This window comes from Triticum dicoccoides, chromosome 2A, assembly GCF_002162155.2.
Source record: "Triticum dicoccoides isolate Atlit2015 ecotype Zavitan chromosome 2A, WEW_v2.0, whole genome shotgun sequence".
Taxonomy (NCBI): Eukaryota; Viridiplantae; Streptophyta; class Magnoliopsida; order Poales; family Poaceae; genus Triticum; species Triticum dicoccoides.
This window is the reverse complement of record NC_041382.1, coordinates 60178957-60190876: the sequence shown is the minus strand read 5'-3', so window position 1 is coordinate 60190876 and position 11920 is coordinate 60178957.

Genomic DNA, 11920 nt, shown 5'->3' with positions numbered 1-11920 from the left:
TAATATCACATCCAATCCTTGGGATTCCAATACTATTAGGTCTGAGGGAAAAACATAGTTACCAATCCTTAATGGTAACCGATCACACCATAGACTAGCCACATACTCTGCTCCAGGCGAGGTTACTAACATGGGTGACCTAAGGGCTTGGGTTGGTAGGTTATACTTATCCACAAATCCCCTTGAGATGTATGAATGCGATGCACCAATATCAAAAAGAACGAGTGCAGTAAATGACTTAACCAAAAACTTACCTATTACTGCATCGGGCTGAGCTTCAACCTCCTCCACGCTAACGTGGTTCACCTGTCCCCTGTTGAAAGGGTTCGGCTTCTTCCCAGAACTTCCATTGCCATTTTGGCCTTCAGGACATTCATTGGCATAATGTCCGGTCTTCTGACACTTAAAACAAGTGACTTGGCTTAGGTCCTTCTTGGTTGGGGTTGATGGGTTGGTGCGGTTCTGGCCGTTGCTTCCTCCATTGCCATTACCATTCTTGGTGCCATTGTGATTGTGCGATCTACCTCCTCCATGGGTATGCTGAAAATGTCCTCCCGGTCTAGGGGTAAAACGTGGCTTCTGCTGAGCTCCTGAATTGTACTTCCCTTGTCCATACTTCCTCTTTCTCAATTTGCTGCTGCTTCCCTTCAATCATAAAAGCACGATCTACCAACTCTTGGTAGTTGTTGAAGGTTGCTACCATCAACTGCATACTCAACTCATCATTCAGTCCTTCCAGAAACTTCTCCTGCTTAGCTGCATCCGTAGCGACGTCATCTGGGGCATAACGTGCTAACTTACTAAAATCCTCCACATACTGGCCAACTGTCCGTCCTCCTTGGCGCAAGTTGCGAAACTCACGCTTCTTCATGGCCATAGCTCCTGCTAGAACATGGGCAGTACGAAAAGCCTGCTGAAACTGGTCCCATGTGACAGTGTCAACTGGGAAAGTGGCTGTGAAATTCTCCCACCATGATGATGCGGGTCCTTCTAGCTGATGTGCGGCAAACTTTACCATCTCCGCATCTGTGCATCCTGCTGTGGTCAACTCCCTAGCTGTATTGCGGAGCCAATCATCTGCTACTATTGGCTCGGTGCTACTGGAAAACACCGGCGGATTCAGCCAAAGAAAACGGGCTAAGTGGTCAACAGGTGGTGGTGGTGGTGGGTTGTTGTTGTTGTTCCCTTGATTCTGATTCTGGACTAGCAACTGCATCAATGTGTTCTGCTGCTGGATCAACTGGGTGAGCTCCGGTGGAAAGGCAAATCCGGGGTCATGTCTCGAAGGCATCTGAGGGTTTAGAAGAGATGAGATATAAGAATAGAGGGGGTCTAAAGAGAAAACACTACCCATATGCACATGAGGCAAAAGCAAACAATTCACTTCAATCAATCAAACAAAGGCATACAATCGATCTAACTATCGCAAAAGTGCTCGGACTACTATATTTACATGGTGGACTACTTCTACTAATGGGGTGGTCTACTAGAAATATTCTTCGGTTGCAGACTCCATGATATCTCCTCCAGCTTCATCAACATGGTCATCATCGCTACTATCTGGTTCCGAGTCGGTGCCGTCGATGATGATGCAGTCTTCCAGGCTAATTTCCTTGGGTTCTTCGTCTTCATCTACTGGCGTAGGGCCTCCCATAAATATTCCAATCTTCTTGATCAGGTCATCATTCTTCTCCACCAATACTTCAATTTCCTCTTCATAATCTTCACGTGTAGCCTTTAGTTCTTCCTCCAGTTCATTGATTCTTGTCTTAGCCTTCTTCAGATCTATCATGTCGGCGCACATCTGGTTCTCCTGTCGTTGAATGTGCTGATTTAACTCCTGGATAAAAGTTGCGATTGACCTATCCTTCATGGTGCTGATCATCTCCCAGTGCTCATCTCAGCGTCCACAAATCTGGTAGATAGTATCCTTAAGATCCTTGCGGTAGACTTCTCCAATGCGTCCCATGGCGATGTGAGCTGCCATGCTCTTTCCTAGACTCCAAGTTGGTGCATCAAAAGAAAACTCTATGGGCTTAGTGACTGGCATGAACGTCCTTCCTGGAACTTGAACTTGAATCATCCAGTGCTCTTCTTCAGGTAAAGTGGCGTTGTAGGTTCCCGTGAAGCTTGGTACTCCTATGTTCAGGTATCTAGTGACTTCCTTCAAGTGTCATCCAAAGGGTGTATCTTCATCCGGTTGTGTGAACTTGTTCCTTGCATCCGCCATCCTAAAGAGTAGAAAATATGAGAAGTCGGAAGAGAAGAGAATGGATAGTGATCTAGGTATTTTGCTTAGTGGTCGTGTCCTATAGTCAGCGTGTGCTCTGATACCATCTCTATAGCGACCAGACCTCAAACGGTCTGATCTCTGTGCTCCGGTGTCATCCCTGGATCAGTAATGCTGACATCACACAGTACTCGGAGGATTTATAGCAGAGTAGCAATCACACACTTATTACATCGAGTGTCTCAAAAGAGAACTTATTACAATAAATATGGCTTAAGGCCATCTAATAATGTTAACAGCGGAAGGCTTGGAAGATAAGTGAGTCCATCAACTCCAACGGCATCACTGAGTATAGAACCACAACCTAAAAACTCCTTAATCGTTGTCTAAAAAGTCTGCAACATTAACGTTGCAGCCCGAAACGGGTCAGCACATGGAATATGCTGGCAATGTAACACATAGAGAGTAATGGAATGAAACAGCTATACTATATGCATATTTGGCTGGTGGAAAGCTCTATGGTTACAGTTTTGCGTAAAGCCATTTTTTCCCTACTTCAAAGGAATAAATTTACTTAACTATAATGGTAGTGGTTAAACATTGAGAATGGTTGACAGCATTCTCAATCCCAATTAAGCATCATCATTAAACATAACCCAACAAAATTAATTTAGAGTAACATGTTGAGATTCACATGAAAATCCAAGTACTAGATACTCAAGATGTCCATAACCGGGGACACGGCTAATCATGATTAGTTTGTTACACTCTGCAGAGTTTTGCGCATTTTCCCCACAAGACTCGATCGCCTCCGTTTGGTTTCTCGCACTACATGGTGTTTGAGAAGACGGATGACCGAGACATAGTCTTTCAGAAGCGCTTGCACCTTACGATCGGGTAGACCGTACCACCTACATCCCCTACATCTGGTAGTCTACCACTATAAGAGTTCGCACAACTTAGTCAACTATGCTTGAGCCCATAATAGCTTGTGGCTGCACACGAAATTTCTAGTATTAATAGTCTCATGATCCCTTTGAGTCTGGGTGGCGATCCAAAAGAAAACAGGCAAGTCCTGGAATACCCAGGTGCCTCAATCCACCCAGATGTGTGTTTAAGTTGCCACCTTAGATAAACCATTAATTAACAGTCTCACATCTGTCATGGATATCACTCACCCAATCCACGTCTACTAGCATAGCATGGCATAATAAGCAAACGTAGAAGTAACTCCCAAAGGTTTGATAATAAACAAGTATTAGGTACTACCTCAACTACTTCCCATCCCACAATTTAATTAGATCCTAATCATGCAATGTGTGAGGATTGATCTAATGCAATAAAACTGGGTAGTAGAAAAGGTATGATCAAAGTGTTACTTGCCTTGCTGATGGTCCGCGAAACCTAGAGATTCGAAGTAACAAGCGGCGCACTCCGGGTATTATATCGCAAACAAACAAACACGCATACAATAAGTACTCATCTAATGCACAGGTAAAACTCAAATAAGAGATCTAACCAGAAGGTTCAACTTAAGAACTCCCGTTGGCAAAAGAATCAAATTGAACGAAGCAACGAAAGTCAAACGGCGAAAGAAAACAACTTCATTCTAGTAATCTGGATCTAGGGCAAATTTTACAGTAGCAAAATCTTGTTTAAGTTGGTTAAACGGATAGAGGGTTTTGAGACGAAACTCTAGGCGCTTGAATCGCCTGATTCCGATAAACAAGCGAAAAGTTAGACTAAAACGAAAATCGGATCAGGAATCGCGATCAGAAAAATCGCGGATTTAATCCGAGAAAAAGAAAAATGATGAACGCTCGCTAGAACGAACGAACGGACGAACGCTCGCTATTTAAATAAACCGGAAAAACCGATCTATTTAAAAAAATTGAAACTAAAAAAACCAACGAAAACCGATCTTTTTTTAAACTATGGCATGGAAGTCGAGGCGGCGGCGAACCTCGGCGACGGAATCCGGCGGGCGGCGACGGTGAGGCGGCGTGGTGGCGGCGGCGGCGGGCGGCGGCGGCGGCGCAGGGTCGGGTCGGGTGGCTGGGCTAGGGTTTCCCCCGGGTGGGCTGCCCCGGCTTATATACCCTAGTCGGGCCGGAGTCCTAGTCGGGCCAGCCCGTTAGGTCGGTTCTTTTTTAAAAAAAATTATTCTGCTCGGAAGAAAAATAAAAAGAAATACTAAACGGACTCCAAAAATTCCGAAATAAATTTTCACGGGCTTCTAAAATCAAGCCGCACAAGGTGAACATTTATTTGGGACCTAAATGCAATTTTGAAAAACGCACATTTTTCCTAAATTCAAATAAAACACCGAAAAACTCTGAAATAAAATCTTATTTGATTTTATTATTAAATCCTCAATATTTCTTTATTTTGGGAAAGTCATTTTATTCCCTCTCTCATATTTTTGTAATAGAAATAATTGATGATAAAATAAATAAAATCAAATGATCCTATTCTCAAAATTTGAGAAAACTCAAATATGAAAATAATGAAATCCCCAACTCTCTCCGTGGATCATTGAGTTGCGTAGAATTTCTAGGATCAAACAAAATGCAAAATAAAATATGATATGCATTGATGATCTAATGTATAACATTCCAAATTGAAAATTTGGGATGTTACAACCAGGCATCTTAAGCTTAAGAGAAGCGTAATGTGGTACCGCATTAAAACGAGCGAAAGTTGTTCTTCCGAGTAGTGCTTGATAGCCGCTTCGGAATGGAGCAATGTCGAAGTCTAACTTCTCACTTCGGTAGTTGTCGGGTGAACCGAATACAACCTCTAGTATTAGAGAGCCCGTGGAGCGGGCCTCTAGGCCTGGTATTACTCCCTTGAAGGTAGTATTACTGTGGCTGATTTTTGTCGGGTCTATCCCCATTTTACGGACTGTGTCCTGATATATCAGATTTAGACCACTGTCGCCGTCCATTAGGACTTGTGTGAGATGGTATCCATTTATTATTGGGTCTAACACCAAGGCAGCCAATCCTTCATGTCGAATGTTTGTTGGGTGATCCCTGCGGTCGAAAGTGATCGGGCAGGCCAACCAGGGTTTGAACTTAGGGGTGACGGGCTCTACGGCGCGTATGTCTCGGAGTGCATGTTTGCTTCTCCTCTTCGTCACGTGGATCATGTTTGCTGTTTTAACCTCTCGTGGGAATTTTTTCTGTTCTCGGTGCTTTGCTGGCGAGGTTCGTCCTCGTCTTCGCTTGGTGTCTCCCTCCCCTTGTGTTCGGCGTTTAGCTTACCGGCCTGCTTGAAGACCCAGCATTCTCTGTGGGTGTGATTTGCAGGTTTATTGGGGGTGCCATGAATCTGACATAGTTTGTCTAGAATCTTGTTTAGGCTGGACGGTCCATCTCTGCTGCCTTTGAAAGGCTTTTTCCGCTGACCTGGTCGGGAGCCCCTGAATCCGGCGTTTACCACAGTATTATTTGGGTTGTCTTCTTTATTTCGACGCTTGCTTTTACTGCGTCGTGGTTTTCCATTGCCATCACTGACTTCGGATGTGCTTGGGTCACTGGTGCTACTGCGGGCTAACCAGCTATCTTCGCTCGCGCAAAAGCGGGTCATGAGGCTTGTCAGGGCTGCCATTCTAAGTTTTTCTTGGCTGATGTGTCTGGCGAGCCATTCATCTCGGACGCTGTGCTTGAAAGCTGCTAAGGCTTCGGCGTTCGGACAGTCGATGATTTGGTTCTTCTTAGTGAGAAACCTGTTCCAAAGCTTTCGGGCTGACTCTTCGAGCTGTTGAATTATATGACTTAAATCATCTGCATCCAGAGGTCGGACATAGGTCCCTTGAAAATTAGCCCGAAAAGCATCCTCGAGCTCCTCCCAACTTCCAATTGAGTTTTCGGGGAGGCTTTTCAGCCAGTGCCGAGTTGGTCCTTTAAGCTTGAGGGGCAAGTACTTGATGTTGGGGAACATAGTAATTTCAAAAATTTCCTATGCACATGCAAGATCATGGTGATGCACAGCAACAAGAGGGGAGAGTGTGTCCATGTACCCTCGTAGACCGAAAGCAAAAGTGTTAGCACAATGCGGTTGATGTGGTCGTACGTCTTCATGATCCGACCTATCAAGTACCGAACGCACGGCACCTCCGAGTTCTACACACGTTCAACTCGATGATGTCCCTCGAACTCCAATCCAGCCGAGTGTTGAGGGAGAGTTTCGTCAGCACGACGGCGTGGTGACGATGATGATATTCTACCGACGCAGGGCTTCGCCTAAGCACCGCTACGATATGATCGAGGTGGATTATGGTGGAGGGGGGCACCGCACACGGCTAAGAGATTAAGAGATCAATTGTTGTGTCTATGGGGTGCCCCCTGGCCACGTATATAAAGGAGTGGAGGAGGAGGGGGCCGGCCAAGAGGAGGAGGCGCGCCCAAGGGGGGCAATCCTACTCCAAGTATGTTTTGCCCCCCCCCCCTTTCCTATTCCAACTAGGAGAAGGGGGAAGGAGGAGGTGGAGAGAAGGAAGGAGAAGGGGGGTCGCGCCCCCTTCCCTTTCCCAATTCGGACTAGGGCAAGGGGGGCTGCGCGCCACCTCCTGCTGCCTCTCCTCTTCCACTACTTTGGGCCCATGAGGCCCAATAACCCCCGAGGGGTTCCGGTAACCCCACGGTACTCCGGTATATATCTGATAACCCCCGGAACCATTCCAGTGTCCGAATATAGTCGTCCAATATATCAATCTTCATGTCTCGACCATTTCGAGACTCCTTTTCATGTCCGTGATCACATCCGGGACTCCGAACAACCTTCGGTACATCAAAACTCATAAACTCATAATATAACCGGCATCGAAACATTAAGCGTGCGGACCCTACGGGTTCGAGAACTATGTAGACATGACCGAGACATGTCTCTGGTAAATAACCAATAGCCGAACCTGGATGCTCATATTGGCTCCCACATATTCTACGAAGATCTTTATCGGTCAGACCGCATAACAACATACGTTGTTCCCTTTGTCATCGTTATGTTACTTGCCCGAGATTCGATCGTCGGTATCTCAATACCTAGTTCAATATCGTTACCGGCAAGTCTCTTTACTCGTTCCATAATACATCATTCCGCAACTAACTCATTTATTTGCAATGCTTGCAAGGCTTAAGTGATGTGCATTATCGAGAGGGCCCAGAGATACCTCTCCGACAATCGGAGTGACAAATCCTAATCTCGAAATACGCCAACCCAACAAGTACCTTTGGAGACACCTATAGAACACCTTTATAATCACCCAGTTACGTTGTGACGTTTGGTAGCACACAAAGTGTTCCTCCGGTAAACGGGAGTTGCATAATCTCATAGTCATAGGAACATGTATAAGTTATGAAGAAAGCAATAGCAACAAACTAAACGATCAAGTGCTAAGCTAACGGAATGGGTCAAGTCAATCACATCATTCTCCTAATGATGTGATCCCGTTAATCAAATGACAACTCATGTCTATGGTTAGGAAACATAACCATCTTCGATCAACGAGCTAGTCAAGTAGAGGCATACTAGTGACACTCTGTTTGTCTATGTATTCACACATGTATTATGTTTCCGGTTTAATACAATTCTAGCATGAATAATAAACATTTATCATGATATAAGGAAATAAATAATAACTTTATTATTGCCTCTAGGGCATATTTCCTTCAGTCTCCCACTTGCACTAGAGTGAATAATCTAGTTCACATCGCCATGTGATTTAATACCAATAGTTCACATCACCATGTGATTAACACCCATAGTTCACATCGACATGTGACCAACACCCAAAGGGTTTACTAGAGTCAATAATCTAGTTCACATCGTTATGTGATTAACACCCAAAGAGTACTAAGGTGTGATCATGTTTTGCTGTCAAAATTTTTTGTCACCCTTTACGACGAACCTTTTTTTCACCTCCATAATCGAGAAACATATCCTTATTCCACTAAGGATAATTTTGACCGTTGTCTAGTGATCTACTCCTAGATCACTATTGTACTCCCTTGCCATAAATAGTGTACGGTATACAATAGATCTGGTACACAGCATGGTATATTTTATAGAACCTATGGCCAAGGCATAGGGAATGACTTTCGTTCTCTTTCTATTTTCTGTCGTGGTCGGGCTTTGAGTCTTACTCAGTTTCACACCTTTTAACACAAGCAAGAACTCTTTCTTTGACTGTTCCATTTTGAACTACTTCAAAATCTTGTCAAGGTATGTACTCATTGAAAAACTTATCAAGCGTCTTGATCTATCTCTATAGATCTTGATGCTCAATATGTAAGCAGCTTCACTGAGGTCTTTCTTTGAAAAACTCCTTTCAAACACTCCTTTATGCTTTGCAGAATAATTCTACATTATCTCTGATCAACAATATGTCATTCACATATACTTATCAGAAATGTTGTAGTGCTCCCACTCACTTTCTTGTAAATACAGACTTCACCGCAAGTCTGTGTAAAACTATATGCTTTGATCAACTTATCAGAGCGTATATTCCAACTCCGAGATGCTTGCACCAGTCCATAGATGGATCGCTAGAGCTTGCATATTTTGTTAGCACCTTTAGGATTGACAAAACTTTCTTGTTGCATCATATACAACTCTTCTTTAATAAATCCATTAAAGAATGTAGTTTTGTTTATCCATTTGCCAGATTTCATAAAATGTGGCAATTGCTAACATGATTCGGACAGACTTAGGCCCTGTTTGGTTCGGCTGTGGATTTCTAAAAGCAGCTGTGAAAAATGTGCTGTGAAAATACAGCTGTGGAAAATCTGATGTGAAAGAGATGTAGGTCATTTGGCAAACCAGCTGATACAGCTTTTTCATATTTTGGCCCGCAGCGGAATCAGATTTTGGAAAGCACGTCCTGGGCTGCTTCCGCTTTTGGTTCAGATTTTGGCAGCGGATTTCTGGAATCGGATTCTGCTGGGTTCACCCTTTGGTTCAGATTCTGCTGCGCGGCAGCGGAATCCGTCGATAAAAGTTGAACCAAACAGGGCCTTAAGCATAGGTACGAGTGAGAAACTCTCATCGTAGTCAACACCTTGAACTTGTCAAAAACCTTTTGCGACAATTCTATCTTTGTATATAGTAACACTACTATCAGTGTCTATCTTCCTCTTGAAGATCCATTTAATCTCAATGGCTTGCCGATCTTTAGGCAAGTCAATCAAAGTCCATACTTTGTTCTTATACATGGATCTCATCTCAGATTTCATGGCCTCAAGCCATTTCGCGGAATCTGGGCTCATCATTGCTTCCTCATAGTTCATAGGTTCGTCATGGTCAAGTAACATGACCTCCAGAACAGGATTAACGTACCACTCTGTTGCGGATCTCACTCAAGTTGATCTACGAAGTTCTGTAGTAACTTGATCTGAAGTTTCATGATCATCATCATTAACTTCCTCTCTTGTTGGTGTAGGAATCACTTGAACTGATTTCTGTGATGAACTATTTTCCAATTCGGGAGAAGGTACAATTACCTTATCAAGTTCCACTTTCCTCCCACTCACTTCTTTCGAGAGAAACTCCTTCTCTAGAAAGGATCCATTCTCAGCAACGAATATCTTGCCTTCGGATCTGTGATAGAAGGTGTACCCAACAGTTTCTTTTGGGTATCCTATGAAGATTTACTTCTCCATTTGGGTTCGAGCTTATCATGTTGAAACTTTTTCACATAAGCATCGCAGTCCCAAACTTTAAGAAACGACAGCTTAGGTTTCTTGCCAAACCACAGTTCATACGGTGTCATCTCCAGGATTTAGATGGTGCCCTATTTAACGTGAATGCAGCTGTCTCTAATGCATAACCCCAAAACAATAGTGGTAGATCGGTAAGAGACATCATAGATCGCACCATACCTAATAAAGTACGGTTATGACGTTCGGACACACCATTACACTGTGGTGTTCCAGGTGGCGTGAGTAGTGAAACTATTTCACATTGTTTTAACTGAAGGCCAAACTCTTAACTCAAATATTTTACCTCTGCGATCATATCGTAGAAACTTTTATTTTCTTGTTACGATGATTCTCCACTTCACTCTGAAATTCTTTGAACTTTTCAAATATTTCAGACTTGTGTTTCATTAAGTAGATATACCCATATCTGCTCAAATCATATGTGAAGGTCAAAAAATAACGATACTTGTCGTGAGCCTTAACACTCATCGGACCGCATACATCAGTATGTATTATTTCCAATAAGTCAGTTGCTCGCTCCATTGTTCCGGAGAACGGAGTCTTAGTCATCTTGCCCATGAGGCATGGTTCGCAAGCATCAAGTGATTCCAAAAGTCCATCAGCATGGAGTTTCTTCATGCACTTTACACCAATATGACCTAAACGGCAGTGCCACAAATAAGTTGCACTATCATTATTAACTTTGCATCTTTTGGTTTCAATATTATAAATATGTGTATCACTATGATCGAGATCCAACGAACCATTTTCATTGGGTGTGTAACCATATAAGGTTTTATTCATGTAAACAGAACAACAATTTATTCTTTTACTTAAATGAATAACCATATTGCAATAAACATGATCAAATCATATTCATGCTCAACGCAAACACCAAATAACACTTATTTAGGTTCAACACTAATCCCGAAAGTATAGGGAGTGTGCGATGATGATCATATCAATCTTGGAACCACTTCCAACACACATCGTCACTTCACCCTTAACTAGTCTCTGTTCATTCTGCAACTCCTGTTTCGAGTTACTACTCTTAGCAACTGAACCAGTATCAAATACCGAGGGGTTGCTACGAACACTAGTAAAATACACATCAATAATATGTATATCAAGTATACCTTTGTTCACTTTGCCATCCTTCTTATCCGCCAAATACTTGGGGCAGTTCCGCTTCCAGTGACTAGTCCCTTTGCAGTAGAAGCACTTAGTCTCAGGCTTAGGACCAGACTTGGGCTTCTTCACTTGAGCAGCAACTTGCTTGCCGTTCTTCTTGAAGTTTCCCTTCTTCCCTTTGCCCTTTTCTTGAAACTAGTGGTCTTGTCTACCATCAACACTTGATATTTTTCTTGATTTCTACCTTCGTTGATTTCAGCATTACGAAGAGCTTGGGAATCGTTTCCGTTATCCCTTGCATATCATAGTTCATCACGAAGTTCTACTAACTTGGTGATGGTGACTAGAGAATTCTGTCAATCACTATCTTATCTGGAAGATTAACTCCCACTTGATTCAAGCGATTGTAGTACCCAAACAATCTGAGCACATGCTCACTGCTTCAGCTATTCTCCTCCATCTTTTTAGCTATAGAACTTGTTGGAGACTTCATATCTCTCAACTCGGGTATTTGCTTGAAATATTAACTTCAACTTCTGGAACATCTCATATGGTCCATGACATTCAAAACGTCTTTGAAGTCCCGATTCTAAGTCGTTAAGCATGGCGCACTAAACTATCAAGTAGTCATCATATTGAGCTAGCCAAACGTTCATAACGTCTACCTCTACTCCTGCAATAGGTCTGTCACCTAGTGGTGCATCAAAGACATAATTCTTCTATGCAGCAATGAGGATAATCCTCAGATCACGGATCCAATCCGCATCATTGCTACTAACATTTTTCAACATAATTTTTCTCTAGGAACACAATAAACTCGGAGCAACATCGCGAGCTATTGATCTACAACGTAGATATG